Genomic DNA, 18,543 nt, shown 5'->3' with positions numbered 1-18,543 from the left:
CGCTGCCTGCTCCGCGCGGGAGCTGCAGCAGCCAAACCGCGCGGCTCCCGCGCGGAGCAAAAAAGAAGCTCCAAAATGGAGCTTCTTTTGGAGTCGCGTTTGCGACGTAGCGAGGCGCCAGGGGCACACTCACTACGTCACAAAGGACACGACACGTCTGGACGCTATGCGTCCAGTACGTAAAGATGGCGGCGCCCATGTGGAAGGGGCGCCGCCATCTTGTACGTATAGGATACGTACTAGGGTTAGGGGGGTGCGGAAGCACCGCCCCTTCCTAACCCTAGTACGTATCCTATACGTACTATATGGCGGTTTGTATCCCGCCCGAGACACTCAATTTATAGTGTATCACATGCACAGTTTTTCCTCTCACTTATTGTGTGAAATTTGGACAACTTCCTTTGGAGAAGTACTTCTGCTTTGGGGAGCTTTCGTTTTGCCAGTTCTCAGAGTAAATATAAGAAGAAAGATGTTCCTTGCTCAGTTGCCAGTACTATTTCACTGAATGAGATGAGGAAGACAGGAATAGTAATAGCAAGTACGTTTGTATACCGCTTATTAGAGCACTTAAGCATGCCCTAAACAGTTTACAAAGTGTAAGCTACATTGCCCCCAACCAGCTGGGTACTCATCTGAGGGGCCATTCAGACTACCTTTTGTACTGAATTGTAACCCGGATTAAAAGTGGGAAGTTCCCATTGGCACTGGTTTAAATACATCAGAATTAGGGTCTTGCACACCCAATCCGGGCAAATCCCCCTTAGAGTGGTTTTTCTGAAAGTGGATTATTTCCAGTTTCTTTTAGGAAAACCCGTTTTTTCTCTGCTGCCAGGAAGGGAAGAGGCTGGCACGCGGGGGGGGGGGGGGGCAAGGGCTTCGAAGGTGGCATTGGGCTGGAAGCGAAGGGAAGGGAAGAGGCTGGCATCCGGGGGGGGGGGGGGAGGCAAGGGCTTCAGAGGTGGCATTGGGCTTGAATTTACAAAAGAGGTTGGAGGGTGAGTGGGAAGAATGGTTGAAAGAACATGCTCTATTCACATTAAAATGAACATATATTCACTCTTGTCATGTTAAAACGTGAATATAATGATTATCCAATAAATCCCAGTCCATGCCTCTTAATTTTAAAAAAAATTAATTAGCAGGCAGCGCCCCCCCCCCCCCCCCTCAGCAATGCTGAAGGACAAGTGGAAGCAAAATTGAAGCAGAATTGAAGCGTGGCTTCATGGGAACCCCCCTTCCAAATGGGGGGGGGGGGGACCAGGATCAAAGGAGACATGCACATCACATCAAACAACAGCGCACTGAGTGTGAAGGTGCCTAGGAATAGGGTTTGTGACTTTGCTAATTCACCGAATTTACTTAACTGTGGATTGATGCGTGATTGCGTTCGGACTGCCAGCGATCACGTGTGGTAACCTTTCATGCAATAACATGAATACGCATGATTGCATTCAGGATGACACTGGGTTATACTTCCAATTTCAGTTGTGTGATATCCTTCTATCACTAGTCTTTTCTATCCATAAACCTATGAATGGATTATTGCATAATTGCCTTTGAATCAGGATTTGGAGAATGATTTGGTAAAGGCTAAAATGTTGGACAGGATAATCCAGAACACTTCATTGGCCATCTGGATATAAAATAAAATAAAATATGCAAAAGAAATGCAAGTTGGAAAAATAAATACAATAGAAACTTGAACAAGCTCTCATTTGCAGTCCTCTCCCAAAGACTTTATCTGGTGTAGACAAGGATTTTAATAAATGTCATGTAAGGGATTATGCTTCTAAAGATCATTTATTACTGTTTGTACACAGACAGTCATATGACCACCTTGACTTTGCTTCTAATATATTTTTAAATGGAGGGCAACTGAGGTAACAGACAAAGGTCTTGCATAACAAAGTAAGCTAATCAACCATTGCTTCATTAACTCACCACCCCTCATCCCCCACCTCCACATCTAAATAGAAAGGCAGGTGTTAAATATAAACTGCTGATCATAAAAACCAATGGAAAAAAGTGCCCCACCTAGTTCATGACCTAAGGCAGGTGGAAGGAGACAGAGTGAAATTGCTGGGTTATATAACTTTCATTTATTGTATGTGTAGGTTGCATATGACCACTAGATGCTCCCCATCTCCTTTCCCTTCCTCAGATAAGGCAGCTTCTTTAGCTGACCAGGAGAAGATCTATCTACATGTGAATGTAGGTTTTCAGAAACATCAACATGCCCAGCGTATGTTGCTATTTATTTGTTTATTGGGCCAACCAACATGCACAATTACATGTTGCAAGCTTTCAAAGTCATACTGTCTTCTTCATCAGACAAACAGGAGAAAAAAAATCAAAATGTCAGTCATAGGCCTATATTTTCTGTTTCCAGTCTTAGTTCAGATGGTAGGGAGGGCTATCTGCAGGCTGGCTCCTCCCGCTTTGGCCATGCAGACACTGGTAGATTTTTAAAGTCAAGGAAATTTAATGTCCATTTGCAATTCAAAGAAGATGTTTCCTTGGAATCCAGCATTGGCATGCTTTACTTCTACACCATCTAAAACTTTCCTGATGCAAAACATGAAGATCTCTTGAGAAATTCAGTCTTCTCTACCTACATAGAAATTTCCAATCGTGATCTATTAATAATACAGTATCACATACACCCTCCCACCTTTCCTGGTGTCTCACTTGCCCAGCCACCCCCCTGCAGCTTTGGGTGGACATTTGGGGGCTGGCATCCCTCCAGCAGTCCCAAATACTTGTACCATGTGACAGACACACTAAAGAAGCCACTGGACCTGCTGTAACTCAGTGGAAGACCTTGAGCCAGACTGTGTCTCACCCTGACCCAATCACGATCTATTAATGATGCAGTATTTCACAGGGCTATTCTTGTGAGGACAAAGCACAGAGGAGAGTCATTCATTCTGCCTTGAGGAAATGTGGGATATAAATATAATAAACAAACAAACAAACAAACAAACCACGTTGACTCTCAAGGGAGTAGAAAAGAGACAGTGCTGACTGTATTCTTAGAAAGACTGTGCAAAACTACAGGGTTTCCTTATCCTTTATGTATGGTTTTCACTAGACACATCTCTGAAGAACTCAAATTTGCTTGCAAAGCTATCCTGATTTAACAACAAGCATCTAGTTTGATTTGTCACCAGCAATGATTGTGACAACTGAAGAGAAAATACAGGCTAAGTATAGGCTGCAGTTGTGTATGATGTGGAGTCATTGGCATCTGGTTTGCATAGCTCTGTGGGAATACAAGGATAACAAGTGGGCAGTTCAACAGCTGGAGCTGCTGGAGGGAGGATTTTTCAATGGATCTATTGGCACATGGTTTGCATCTGGCATGATTTCTTTTTAATGCATCAACTTACACACAATATGCCCCTCCTTAACACTGTTAAACACTGCACATCCATTCTGGCCTCTCCCATGCAGACATGTGGAGCAGCCTTCAGAAAGCTATCAGAAGGAATCTGCAGGGTCACTCCCACCTCCAGACAGACAGATGCAGACAACTGAAATGCATACAGCTAAAAGAATTTTAAAAATGGTCAACTTAGTTTGAAACAATGGAAGTCTGAAGGAGATTTTTGCACTGTTTTTCTTTTAATTAGCCTTGCAATGTACTGCTATCATTGTTTGGTCTGATATGGCTCTAAAGTAAAAGACTTTATAAAAAACATTTTGTTGTAATATTGGAAGATGAACTAAGAATTATCATCCAGTGCTTTTTTATTCTATCCTATTTTTTAAATTAGTGATTAATGCAGGTGATTAGATTTTTTGTTGTTGTGTGCCTTCAAGTCATTTTGAACTTATGGCAACCATAAAATGAATGTATCATGGGGGGAGGGTTGGCAAAATTTGTTCAGAGGGGGCTTGCCTTTGCCCTTCTCTGAGGCTGAGAGAGTGTGACTTGTCTGAGGTCACCCAGTGGATTTCCATGGCTGAACAGGTATTCAAACCCTGGTCTCCAGTCATAGCCCAATGCTCAAACCACTACACTACATATTTTATTCTCCTCTTTTTCAGGAAATTGAACCAGTTTTATCTGATGAATAGTTTTATTCAAAAGCTCTGGAAGTACCTTCCAAAAGGTACTTGGGATGAAGAAGTCATTCAACACAACAGTAGACAGGCTGCCATAGATGTGATGAGATCTGTTGCAAAACAAGTCATTGTGTCTGCAGCCATAAAGTACTGTATAGTCAATAAAGCAGTGGAAAATAACAACATAAAAACCACAGTAGCAATAAAATAACCAATATTAAAAATGGCTAATACTGATTACTAGGTAAGCTAATTTTCTAATTAAATCTGATTACTTTCAAAAAAAGTGTTGCATAATTATTGTTGTGCTAAATGATGGCTTGCATCCTGTTCATTATTTATGGGATGGTAAACTTTTGGAAGTCACATTTTATGATCAAACATGACCCCAAAATGAGTTAATGACCAAATGATCAAATAAGTTAATGAGTTAATGATCAAACATGATCTGAAAAGCCTGCCTTCAGTGCCCCACTTGAAAAAATTCTGGGGATGTTGAAGACTGGGGTTGGGAAATGATGACTAGAGCATTTTCTTGGTCATTGGGGATGTTGAAACAAGCAGATCCTGAGACAAAAGCAAACTACTCCAGCCTCTCCTAGGCAATTTTCACACACACCTTGTCCTGTCATTTTCCAGATGGGATAGATGTGTGTTTAACTGTCTCACTGCATTCTCCTAGGGCCAAGTGTATGCAGCCTGTATGCAACCAGGGCTTATCCCATGGCTTTTCAAGGATAGGATTTTCCTGTCCTTGAAAAGTTGTGGGATAAGCCTGGGTTGCATATGGGCTGCATATGCCCGGCCCCAGGTGAATGCGATCAGACACGTCTTTGATACTTAAATGTGCATCTATCCCATCGAAAAAAAGACAGGATCAGGCATGTGCAATAATCTCCCTAGTTTGTCTGTTCTTCCTCATTAACAAGTTAGTACAAGCACAAGCATGTGAAGTGCAAGAACAAATGTGAAATACAAGCACAAGCATTTTCAAGAATTTGGAAAAATTACTTTTGGGGACTAGAATGCCCAGAATCCCTTATCCAACATGGCTGCTTGCGTGCAGTGATACATCTATAGCCCCAGTGTTGTATCCATGCATAAAGAGGGGAGCATCTTAACCTCAATCCCACTACACCCCAGGTTTGGTTGGTCACCAGAGTGTGGAGGGTAAGACAGTATTGGAAGTGATGATAATAATAATAATAATAATAATAATAATAATAAGGGTTTTTTTCCCAAATTTCCTTATAAGTTGATAAATGCACAAAAATGGTTTATGTCTCAGGAAGTTCCCAGTTCAAGACTTGCCCCTAGCATGATCTCACAATGAGCTTCCCTTTCATTCTGACCCTCTTCCCACATCTTTAGGTGAAAATACAATAGAACTGGTCTGTTTTATAAAGTTGCTTTAAGGATAACAACAAGACAATGAACATGAATAGCTTTGAATGCTCTAAAAATGCTACATAAAATGCTCAGCATTATTATTAAGGTGTTTAGAGAGAGATTGCTTTCTATTCAGTGGCAGCTAGATGGCTTCCATGTCAGTGGGGCAGTAAATCTACTCTGGGAGTTAGTCTAAATTTTAAAGGAGTCATCCCAGGTGTTCAGACCCTTTCCCCAAAATAGGCTCAGCACTTTGTATTTACAGTTCATTTCACTGTACAAAAAACCAGAGCAGTTTCACCTCCCCACCTATATAGGAATCACTTACCACTACAGCTTCCTTTGGTGTACAATCCAGATATGAGTTACAGAAAGAATACTTATGCTCACTGCTACATACAAACAAATGCACAGGCACAGGACTAACCCTTATTTCATAACTTCCAGATCGGCAGTCTTTTTATCATTGTCTTTCAGACTGTGATTATTATTGTTTGCAAAAGATGACAAAGGAAACAACTGTGTGTATGTCAAAGGTAAGTCTTCCTTCCAATGGGTGTTCATCTCTTTCGAAAACTGTAGTCTGTCTGTAACTTAAGAAATCAAAATGGAAGGAGAGGTTGCCTAAAATATTCATTGGAGTACCACATGAGGGCCATATAACTCACAAGGATGAGTTTGCATGCTCTTTATTGAGGAAACAGTGCTGTATAAATGTTACTGTTCACCTCAAACCACGTAGCTAATGAGAAGATAGAGCTGTTCCCAGTTGGCCAAGGCTGTTCCTGGAAACTAAATTGTCACCCTCATCCTCTGTTATATAGCTGCTGGTCTCTCCTTTCCATGTCTTGCTTCATTTTCTATTCCTTCAAACAACAGTTACTCCTATGGATCAACTATTTCAAGCCCTCAGGATTTTAATCAAGTTTACATGTAATACGTTACCTTGGCTTGCTCTCTGGATCCATTACATTAAAAGGCCTCTTCCAAAAGAGGTATTTGCATTTTCAGTGTATGAGAACAAATTAGTTGGTCCAGAGTGTTAGCATGATAAAAACACCCAGCCTTCCTTCTAGGCTTTTGGCTGTTATTTGTACAGCAGGCATTTCAGAAGTTACAATCAACGCAGCAGCATCTCCTGGCTTTGCCTTCCTTTTTTTTTGAAGGCGAATTACAGGAGAAGCCCAGGCTTTCAGGATACTAAACTGAGTGGCTCAAAAATACAGTGCCCTCTAACTCAGCAGATTTCATGACTTCGGCTAATGTTGGCCAAAGTAAGCAATGAAGATGAAGTCTGAATTCAAAGCAAACATTCTCCTTTATTCCTAGTGGATTTTAAAAAAGCAAACAAGACCAGGATTATGGGGAGGGGCAATCAGGAAAGATCTGTGGCATACATTGTTGAACCAAGATATCTTAATAGCAGGAAATTAGCACTTATCCGCCCAGCCAATTATATGATTTTTGAAGACTGTGTTTTAAAATATTTATTATCATTATTATTAGGGAGGTGTATTGGAGCTTTTTAGTTCGCCCTCCTTTTTTCTATGTGCCTACTTTTCCTCCAGCTGTTTTAGCTACTGAGCATGTCTGGAACCAAACCTGGTGAATTAAAGCACTTTTATGAGTTATATAAGATATATAAAAAAGAAGTGTTTACTTCAGGTTGAGACAGACATTGCCAGCATGTCTGTCTCTCATTCACCTTCATTTTCATTCTGCATCCTGGAAAAGGCTGAACTCTGTACAGTGTTGATATTGATACATTCCAGCTATTTGGGCATTGATCAGTTACTGGCACCCTCCAGAAACTGTTGTAGATTATGTCCTTCAAAGTTAATAAGTTTAGAGACTAATAAAAAAGAAGGAATCACTAGCACCACTCCTCCTACTTCCCCATGCTGCATCTGTTGCCATTTTTGAGGGTGTAAAAATGTAGGAGCTGCATGGGCCTTATACCGAGTCCAACATTTCATACCTGAAAACTGAGACACACGTGAGAAAGTCACATCAGAGCATGGTCAAGATGGCATTTCAAGCAATGTCTTTAATTGGGCTGCCTGTTATAATGTGGAAAAAATGGTATCTGCAACTGTGTTGTGAATCTTATTCTCTACCCCATTCCAACAGCCCTATGTGAATGTGTGTAAACTCCCTCCCCCACTTTCTGAACTAAACTCATGGTTCTCATCATTTAATATCATGGCTGTACAAGCTACCAGAGATGGGATACAAGCTGTTAAAGGGTTGGTTGAAAACCAGCCTTCCTAGAGTAAATAAAATGGTAAAAATGTACTATTGGCAAACATCTGTGCCAGTAAAACCTGATCATTCAAATGTTCATGGCGAATGAATCTTGGTGGAGCCTGATTATAGCCAGAACTAATTCATTCAGAAATTTCAGGAACATTCACAGCATTGTTATGATTGCTTTTGGCTCTTCATTCAGGCTTCTGAGAAGGCACTTTTTTTGTTTTGTTTTTTTTGGAATACAGAAATTTGAACCTATTCAGAAAATGACAATCTTAAATTAACAATTATAGTTAAAGTGAAGGAAAAGCTGTCAGTTTTAAAATGGCAAGTAAGTAATTTATTGTAATATAATCTATGTCCTCCGCATCCATTTTTGTGTTATCACAGAGGTCTGTCCTCTCTTCATCTCTCTTCAGCAGGTTAGGAAAAGTGGGCAGGGGGGAGTCGCCTTGGTCCACAAAAGCACCTTCACTTTGACCAGGAAACTTATCTGGAAAACAGACTACATTGAGTGCATTTACCTGACTCTGGAGGCCAGGGACAGTCTAGGGATTCTGTTAGTATACCGTCCACCCCGTTGCTTAACAGACTCCTTGGCCGAGCTGATACAGCTGGTCTCGGAGCTGGTGCTGGAGTCTCCCAGGCTTCTTGTCCTGGGGGACCTCAACATCCCCTTCGAATCTGGCTCATTAGATCTAACAGGTGCAGCTTGGGGGTTCATGATTTCCATGACAACCATGGGCATGTCCAATTGGTATCAGGGCCAACACATTGTGCAGGTAATTTAGTATGGTCTTTAGTATGGATCAGGAATATCCGTGGGTGGAGATAATTCACACCTCTGCTCTATCATGGACAGATCATTTCCTGGTCAAAGTGGGACTGAAGGTCACTTCCCATATCCCCCTCGGGGGTGGAGGACCTATTAGAATGGTCCGCCCTCGAAGGCTGATGGAACCGGTTAAGTTCCAGGAAGCCCTAGAGGGTTTTATGGTTGGGAACGATGGCGATTCTGTCGAAGCCTTGGTTGATATCTGGAATAACAATCTTACCAGCGCTATAGACATTATCGCTCCTGAGCATCCTTACCAGTCTGCTTCAAATCGTAAATCATGGTACACAGAAAATCTTTGTAAAATGAAGTGGATTGCACAACAACTAGAATGCTGCTAGCAGAAACATTAACTTTTGTCTGACAAGAAATGCCATAGAGACTTTTTGGGTTCCTATGGAGTGGCAATAGATGCAGCAAAGAGCTCTTTCTATACTACACGTACTGCATCTGCAAGGTCTCGTCCCGCAGAGCTGTTCAGAGTGGTTAAAGAGTTAACTACACTGTCTCCTACCCTGAACCCCCTTTTGGAACCAACTATAGCGTGCTGTGATGTTTTTAATGACTTTTTTGCAGATAAAATCTCTCAGATAAGAGCTGATCTGGACGTGGGCATTTTACCAGAAATTGTAAAAGAGATGTCCGGTGACTCCATGGACTCTGTTAAACTGGATCATTTTGAGTTTGTAAATACCGATGAAGTAGACAAGCTTCTTGGTAGTGTAAGGAAGACAACCTGCAATCTCGATCCTTGTCCATCATGGTTGACCGCCCAGGGAGGTGATGCAATAAAATGTTTATTAAGATCCATAATCAATGCATCCTTCAGGGAGGGTAAATTTCCATCAACATTAAAACAAGCGGTGGTCAAACTGCTCTTGAAAAAACCCTCCCTTGACCTCCTGGTGAGAAATAACTATAGACTGACTTTTCTTTTACCATTCTTGGACAAAGTGATCGAGAAGGCAGTTGCCTTCCAACTCCAAGCTGTCTTGGAGGAAGCCGATTATCTGGACCCATTTCAAATTGGCTTCAGGGTGGGATACGAAGTTGAGACTGCCATGGTCACCTTAGACGATGATCTCTTAGTTGAAAGGGGAAGTGTGACCCTGTTGGTGCTCCTGGACATCTCAGCGGTCTTCGATACCACTGACCATGGTATCTTTCTGAAATGCCTGAGGGAGTTAGGCATTCAGGGCACTGCACTCCAGTGGCTCCATTCCTACCTCTCAGGCAGATTCCAGATGGTGATGCTGGGAGACAGCTGCTCTTCTAAAAGAGAGCTGACATCTGGCGTCCCTCAGAGTGCCATTCTGTCCCCCATGCTGTTCAACATTTATATGAAGCCACTGGGTGAGATCATCCGGAGACATGGGGTGCGGTGTTATCAGTACACTGATGACACCAAATCTATTTCTCTATGACTCTGACTACTGCAGTGACTAAAGATGGCATCTCTCCTTTAGATGCCTGTCTTAGATCGGTAATGGGCTGGATGAGGGAAAACAAACTCAAGCTGAATCCAGAGAAAACGGAGGTACTTGCGATATGTACCCCAAGTCCAGGGAAGGAGATTTGTCAACCTGTCCTGGATGGGGTCACACTTCCCCTAAAGGACGAAGTTTGTAGTTAGGAAGCACTCCTGGACTCATCCCATTCAGCCAAGCTGTTTTCCGACAGCTTGGCTTGAATGAATAAGAGAGCAAACTAACAGGTACTTTGCCACTCTGCCAGGATGGATCTGGTCACCCTCTATCCACAGCTTTCATGTCTTGGGACTGTGAATTTGCTCCAGGTTTTAGTCTGAATTTAAAAGAGCTATCCATAGTTCTAATCCTCAGTCCCATATAGCTTCAACACTTTTGAGTTCCACCTAAATTTTGGAGCATATTCACTGTCTCACTGACACTGTACCCACAGAGCAGAGCATTGCAAAAATTGACCTAAATCAAGAAGAAGCAAGCTTGTAATCCTCACAAAGAATGGTCAAGGCCAAGATTCATCTGATGGAGGTGTTGTCATTTCAGTAGGGTAGATGTGTGCATATCAAGGCAAATACAGTCAGGAGGTCTTTTATTAGTTGAAGATATGATCCCTCAATTCATTCTGTTCGTTATAAATATTAACAATTGTGCGGCTTTGACATTCCCTATTCCATCTCAGTATCTAGCTAGTCTACCATGTTGGATCTAATGTAGGCTTACCTTTTCTCATTTCAGTCTGGGGACTGAAAAATCTGTATATTTTGTTGACAGGTGAGGGGCACTTGGAAATGCATTCCTACTAGTATAAGCTTTTCTCCATAGATTAACATAGTCACCATCTTAAATGAAATCCTCTTGCAAAATAATGGTGGGAGAAATCCACCTTAGGTTCCAAAATTCATGCCTCTTTTCTTACCTGTGGTTATCACCACATAACCTCAGCTCACAACACAAAAAAAACCTAGTTGTCTCTACCTGCTCTGACCATGGTGGCAAGCCAACCCTTTAAAATAAATGGCTTTCAATTAAAAGCAGCTCTCCAGTTTGTAGCACTGCATACTGGAAATTGGCTGACTGATTTCATTTCTGAACAAGAATGTAACTCTAGTCTCTTGCCAGTTTATACCATTCCCCATGTCCAGTCATAGACAATTTCTCATGGGCCCAAAACTTTCAACAATACTCCATTATATTTCATGACTCATAAAATGGGCTGTTGCCCATGGAAAGCCATGCATTTTAGGGCAGGCTGTACTGCTCCCTCCAGCATGTTTGAACGCGTTGCGCAGCCTTCAAGATGTAGCATGGTTTATTATTCTCTCGGCTTGCGTACTCTCTTTGCTGTCGGTAAGAACATATTGCATCAGAAGGGGAAATAAAATTAAATGCTCTGATGCATTTCAGTGAGAAATTAAATGTTCAGTAAAACTGGCCACTGGCAAACATCAAAGGATAGAGTTGGGATGCAAATCTAAAACCTTTTTGAGATAAGCAAACCTCATAAAAGTCTAATGTAGAAAAGAGAATATGACAAACCCTCTACCGTTACTGTCTTTTAATTTCATTTTGTGCCTCTGTAATTTGTTCTCCCTGGTAATGTACAGACCACCTTGTATACACTCAGAATAAAATGACATAAAATAGGTGGCTCTTTCAGACTCTATTATCTTGGACACAAACATGAACATTCATATTAATTCCTGCAGGGATCACAATTACAATCCTATATTCAAAATTTCATCATGTATATATGCACTGGATTACTGTGACTGAAAAGTCTCTTGATTAAAACTGGCTATTAACAAATTCAACATAAGTAAAATGTTCTCCCCATTAACAATGCAAATTAATATTTGTAAATTAATACTTAAATGTGCAGCTACTTGAAGCTCTGCAAAAGTTAGAAGAATTCATCTCAAATAGTTCATTATGATTTTTAACCACACTCTTTTGAGATGTTCTGATCAGGTAGCAATGCATTCAAAACATACAATGGAATATTAATGAAAAAAGAAAATTCAACAATGAAACCCCATTTCTAGCATTTCCTATATAAGGGTTGTCTCCTCCCCCTCCTCCTCCTCCCCCTCCCCCTCCTCCTTGAACAACAAAAAATTACCTAATATTTATATGATAGTTTGTATGCCCCCATTTTAAAAGAAAGAAAATAACATGCTTGCTTAAATATCACAACATGAATTTTCTCCTCCTTTATTCTAACCAAAACAGGGACTCACAAATGAAACAAGCAAAGCTGCCTGTCAGAGGCTTAAATGTGGATCCAGTGGTAAAAATAGGCCACTAATTTCACTGGATGTTGAATACTACATGCTTTATATTTTTCTTTCATTTATAAAAGATTGACATCTTGATTGCAAATGTTTGAACAGGCACATCTACCAGTGATATTAGCATAATGTTCCTAGGACACCAGTGTATCTTTATGCTTTGTGATATGGAAATAGGGAGCTCCTCACTGTGATTACATCTCATGTTTAGGCCTTGTTCTACAAGCTGATATATAGTCTGTCCTCCACATCCATGGATTCAACTATCCACAGCTTGAAAAATATTCCAAAGCTATATAATTCTGTAAACTAAACCTTGATTTCTCCATTTCACATAAAGGGCAACATTTTACTATGCCACTGTATACAATGGAACTTAAGCATCCATGTGTTTTTGTATTCAAGGGGGGGGGGGAGTCCTTGAACCAAACCTAGTGGATGCCAAGGGCCCACTGTATAGTTCTAGTGAGTTCCTAGCCTTGACCCTGAGGAAAAGTAGTGAGCACAACCAAGGCTTTTGTTGCCTCCATGAAGTTTTCAGAATCTTTGAAAGTCTAGTTGTTTTTCTGGTCACAGAAGGGACAAGCTTTTCCTAATAAACAGCCTGCCTTTCTTCCTTCATGATCAGTGTGCCTGCAGTCCTTTTCCTTCTGGCATTACTGCCTATGCCAGTGTAATGTACTGACAGAATACCAGCGTAAATCTTTAACAATTCAAGAGGGTCATTCACATGTTGTTTTCTTTTAGCATGACTATGCAAATAATCTCACTCACATGTTCTGGAATCACATGTGCGAGTTCACACATGTCAGCACTCGAATAAAGATGGAGTCGATGCAAATTTGAAGCATGTTCAAAGCATGCAGTTTTATCCCAGTTTATCCTGGGTCTATTTGCGTTGGTTATTCACATGACCGAGAATCCAAATCTTTTAGAAAAACTTGGGGGGAAAATCAACATTTATTATTCCAGGTTAAGTGGGCCTTTTGGCAGCCTTCTCCCCAAAACCTTAATTGGATGTATGTGAAATGCATGTGAACAACAAAGATTCACAGGGTAATACCAAAGATGTTTGGTATTACCCTTTGAATCTTTGTTGTTCACATACATTTCAAATTCAAATACAAAGATGTTTGGTATTACCCTAACACTTCATAAATACTTTAAGTGATTTTACGGTGCACCCATGTCATACGCGGGTGCCTTTTACACGGCTTTTGGCTTATGCTGAAAGCCACATGATGGAACTAGACTGGCGCACACGCCCATGGTGCACACACCGTGCCGCGCCACATGCACGAGCCCCATTATTTTCAATGGGGCTTGAGCATATGTGCTATTTGCTTTACGCGTGCGCGGCGGGGTGTTGCGGAACGGATCCCTGTGTAAAGCAAGGGCGCACTGTATAACGTTGAAGACATTTAAATATTATTTAATATTTATTATTAATAATATAAACAAATAAAATAATGATATTCACTGATATTCTCCACTGGTTGATTAGTTATGTATGCATAACAATCTTATTTATGCATGCATAACAATGCAGTAACATCTCTTGACCCTCGAGTAATGAGCAAAGCTGCAATCAGGGGTCCTATTCTTTATTGTCACAGCCTCATTTGCTGTTGGGAGGGAGGTGGAAGTGTTATTGTCCCTGTGCCCAGATCAGCAGCAGAACAGATCTCCTTCACCCAATGCAGCTGCTGGCTGTTAAGGTAAGGTAAACTATGCAGTAAGATTACATAGTTTGACTGGACACAGAGAATTTATAATAAATAATAATAAATTGTTTTTATAGATCGCTTTTCCTAAGATCAAAGTGGTGTACAGCATATAAAATAGGTACAATAAAAATAAAATGGCACATTAAAACAATTTAACACACATCAATACAGGTTACAATTACAATATCAATTATCTAAAAACATACTATTCAAAAATATTAAATTTTATTAATTTAATAAAATTAAATTTTATTAATATTAAATCGTAATCAGTAGGGGAAGACTTTTATTACAAGAAATTGGGAGGATAAGCTTGTAGGAAGAGGTAGGTTTTTAATGCCTTTTTAAAGGCCTCCACCGTTCCACTGAGGCGGATCTCTTCTGGTAGAGCATTCCAAAGAGAAGGCGCTGCTGCTGTAAAAGCCCTTTGATGGGTGGTCGACAATCTCACCTTAGGAAAATTGAGTAATAATGTACCTGTTGTTCTGAGAGTGCGGGGTGGATTATGCAGGGAGAGGCGTTCCCTCAAGTAACCCGGGCCCAAGCCATTTAGGGCTTTAAAGGTGATAACCAACACTTTGTACTGGGACCGGAAACGGATTGGCAGCCAGTGAAGAGATTTTAAAACAGGTGTTATGTGGTCAGATCTAGCTGTCCCCGTAATCAATCAGCTGCAGCATTTTGAATCAATTGAAGTTTCCAAACCTGATACAAAGGTAGCCCCATGTAGAGCGCATTGCAGAAATCCAAACTAGAGGTTACCAGTGCATGTACTACATTTTCAAGGTCCTTTCAGTCCAGACAGAGACGTAGTTGGCGCATCAGGCGAAGCTGGTACCAAGCGCTCCTGGCCATCACATCTACTTGAGATGATAACTGCAGAGATGGATCCAGGAGTACTCCCAAACTACGAACTGTGTCCTTTAGGGGAAGCTTGACCCCGTCCAGGACAGGGTGACAAATTTCCCTGTCCGGACTTGGGGAACCTATCATGAGAACCTCTGTTTTCTCTGGATTCAGTCTGAGTTTGTTTTTCCTCATCCAGCCCATTACTGCCCTCAGGCAGGCGTCCAGCAGAGAGATGCCATCCTTAGTCAGTGTATCAGTCGGAGACATGGAGAGATAGATCTGGGTGTCATCAGTGTACTGATAACACCGCGCTCCATGGCTCCGGATGATCTCTCCCAGCGGCTTCATGTAAATGTTAAATAGCATGAGGGACAGAATGGCGCCCTGAGGGATGCCCAATGTAAGCTCTCTTTTACGAGAGCAACTGTCCCCCAGCCTCACCATCTGGAACCTTCCCGAGAGATAGGACCAGAACCACTGGAGCACAGTGCCTCCGATACCCAATTCTCCCAAGCGTTCCAGAAGGATACTATGGTTGATGGTATCAAAATCCGCTGAGATGTCCAAGAGCACCAACAGAGTTATATCTCCCCTGTTGGTGGCCAGACGGAGGTTATGGATGCATAACTCTGGATTATTGAACTGAGTAGAGAATGCCAGCCATCATCATCAACATTTAACTTTTTTAACACCAGGTTTTTTTAACTATCTTGTTTTAAGCCAGCCTAGGTCCCATGATGGAAGAAAGGCAGGATAAATAAATAAATAAATAAATAAATAAATAAATAAAGTGGAGTAGCCACCACAAATGTCTTTTTGGGTACACTTTGCACTGAACCTAGAGCACCTGATATCATGGGGACACTTTCAGACAGTCTTAAACACCTTAGTGCAGGGAAATATACAGTACACAAACCATTTTAGGAACAGCTACTAACTCTTATTATAAACAGCATTTAAAAAAATGCAACTAAGGGGCTGTACAAACAGCCCTGAAGGGGCAGCCTCAAGGTGCCCCTTCTTCAGCCAGATTGGGGCTGCAGCAATCATCTGCCATGGCCCTGATCTGGCCTTTCCAGGGAGTGAAAAGGAGCTACAAATATCGGCTCCTTTTTGTGCCCTGGAAATGGTGCGATAGTCACAGTGCCTCAAACTGCTAACCTTCCAATCTTCTGATCATCAGAACTGGCATCTTAACCACTAAGCCGCCGCATCCCTACAGTATGAATATACTCAGTGCAAAACAACTTATTGTATAAACACTCTGCTACATCACCTTGCTAATTTAGTGTATACAATAAGTTCCCTCCTACCTAGTTTTTCAGGTCACCATAAGTCAGAAGCAACTTGAAGGCACACAACAACAACAACAACAACAACAACAACAACAACAAATAGTACTGTACATAGAATTCTCTGCTAGAAGGTTCTGGTATGTAGTATAGGGCAGAACATTAGAGAGGTGTAGCAGAGAAGTTTAGGTATTACTACAAATTCCATTATTACATAGGATGAAGTTATGGCAGTTAAAATGGCATCAGACAGCCTAATTTTGAAGTGAAAAGACATGCTGTGTGTAAGTGTGTGTATGTGCCATTAAGTCGCCTGTCTACTTTTGGTGACCCCATGAACTTCATAGGATTTTCTTAGACAATGAATACTCAGAGGTAGTTTTGCCAGTTCCTTTCTCTGAAACATAGTCTATAGCACCTGGTATTCATTGGCAGTCTCCCATCCAAGTACTAATCAGGACTGATTCTTCTTAGCTTCTAAGATCAAATGGGATCTCGTGCTATTAGGTTACTAAAAACATGAAATAATTCCAGCAACTAGTTTACTCTGGTCTATTTTCTTGTGCTACTAGTAATGCTGATCATTACAAAAAATGAAACAAAAATAACAACAGACCAAACCTTTAACATCACAAAATAGTGTGCAGGTTTTTGATTTCTCTAGGTTGTTTTCATACCAAGGCTCCAGCCTGAGTTTACTTTGGCCTTAGTCGGCTGCCAAGTGAAGGAGAATGAAAATAAAGTGAACTTTACAGCCCATTGCTTCAGTAGTAACCCTCAGCAGTTATAACCTTCAGGCTATGTGAACAAGCTATAAACTGCCTTCTGCTGATTAATCCTCTGACAAGTGTATGATCTTGTTTTGGAATAGGGCTGTTTCTTTCGTCACTTGGCTGAGGTCAGAAGTTTTTATGCAATCATTAACCAAAGGCAAGCAAATTAATTATGTAGTATCGTAACAGATCTGCCCATTCTTGAGTTTTGTCAGATTTCCAGGATTAGTGCCTGTGTTTATTTTATTTTTTTGCACAAACACCTAGTGGCTGGTCAAATTGTTTTCCCAACATGTTTACCAAGATTCTTTGAGCATTTGAACAGAATTCATATGCTGGTCATTACTACAGTGTGGAACAAAGATCTGCAAAAATACAAAATGTCTTAAGCCCTGTACAGACCAGAACTTTGAGCCAGCTGGAGGGCGGAGTTGGGGCACCATGATGCCACATCCCACTACACACCGTGCATGGTGTCAAGGTGCTCCTCCGGTGCTGCGTCCATACGATGGGCTGCATGATGGAGTGAGCTCTTGTCACTAGTCCCAGCTTCTGCCAACCTAGCAGTTCAAAAGCATGCAAATGCAAGTAGATAAATAGGTACTACTTCTCAGTGGGAAGGTAACAGAGTTTGGTGCAGTCATGATCACCAGAGCAGTCCTCGGACAATGCTGGCTCTTCAGCTTAGAAACGGAGAGGAGCACCGCCCCCATAGTCTGTTATGACTAGATATTCATGTCAAGGGACTACCTTTACCTTTATATTCATACTGCACAGTTATAAAACTTTGATATTACTTTGTCTCCCATGGGCTCATCCTTTGGAATCTTACAATGTATAGTTTGGTACAGCCAGCATCGTATAGTGGGTTGTGTTACCACTCTAGAGACCAGGGTTTGAGTCCCCAGTCCACCATGGAAACCCACAGGTTGACCTTGGGCAAGTTGCACTGTTTCAGCCTCAGAGGAAGGCAAAGGCAAACCTCCTCTGTGTTGGAAGTGCAACAGTGCTGTGCACTGAAAGAGTTAATGGCTCACAAATCTTGCCAAGAAAGCCCTATGATAGGTTGCTTGGCAGGCTTTCTGGGTGAGGACAGAATGCCCCATGGGAATGATGCTGCATCATGATGGAGCACCATTCCCAGGAACATTTTTGGGGTGAGATGGGGAGGAAAGATGGCTGCTCCCATGGGAAACCACAGGGCAGCTACCCCCAGGCCAAGAATACTCCCAGGAATGACCCTACATCATGAAGGAGCATTGTTCCCATAGGGCATTCTTTCCCAGGAATTCTGCTGTACTGAGGGTAGCCAGGCCACTGACTGACATAGTGGCAAAACTCTCTTTTTTAAAAAGTTATAGACACGGGGGAAAGAAAGGAGAAAAAACACATCTGCCTTCTTTTTATAAAAAAATAAAATGACCCCCACCCTTGCTGCCCTAAAATCTTCTTCCCTCGCACAAAAACTGATTCAGCCTTCTGTAAATTAATACAAAAGCCCATCTTCTCCTGAATGACTCTGCTCACACTTCATCAGAGGTTGTGGTTGCAAGGGATACAGGAGAAAGCCATTTGCAGTTGTGGCCAT

This window comes from Sceloporus occidentalis, unplaced genomic scaffold (assembly GCF_023333645.1).
Source record: "Sceloporus occidentalis isolate IW3139 unplaced genomic scaffold, rSceOcc1.0.p SCAF_92, whole genome shotgun sequence".
Lineage (NCBI taxonomy): Eukaryota > Metazoa > Chordata > Lepidosauria > Squamata > Phrynosomatidae > Sceloporus > Sceloporus occidentalis.
Note: the sequence above shows the minus strand (reverse complement) of the source record.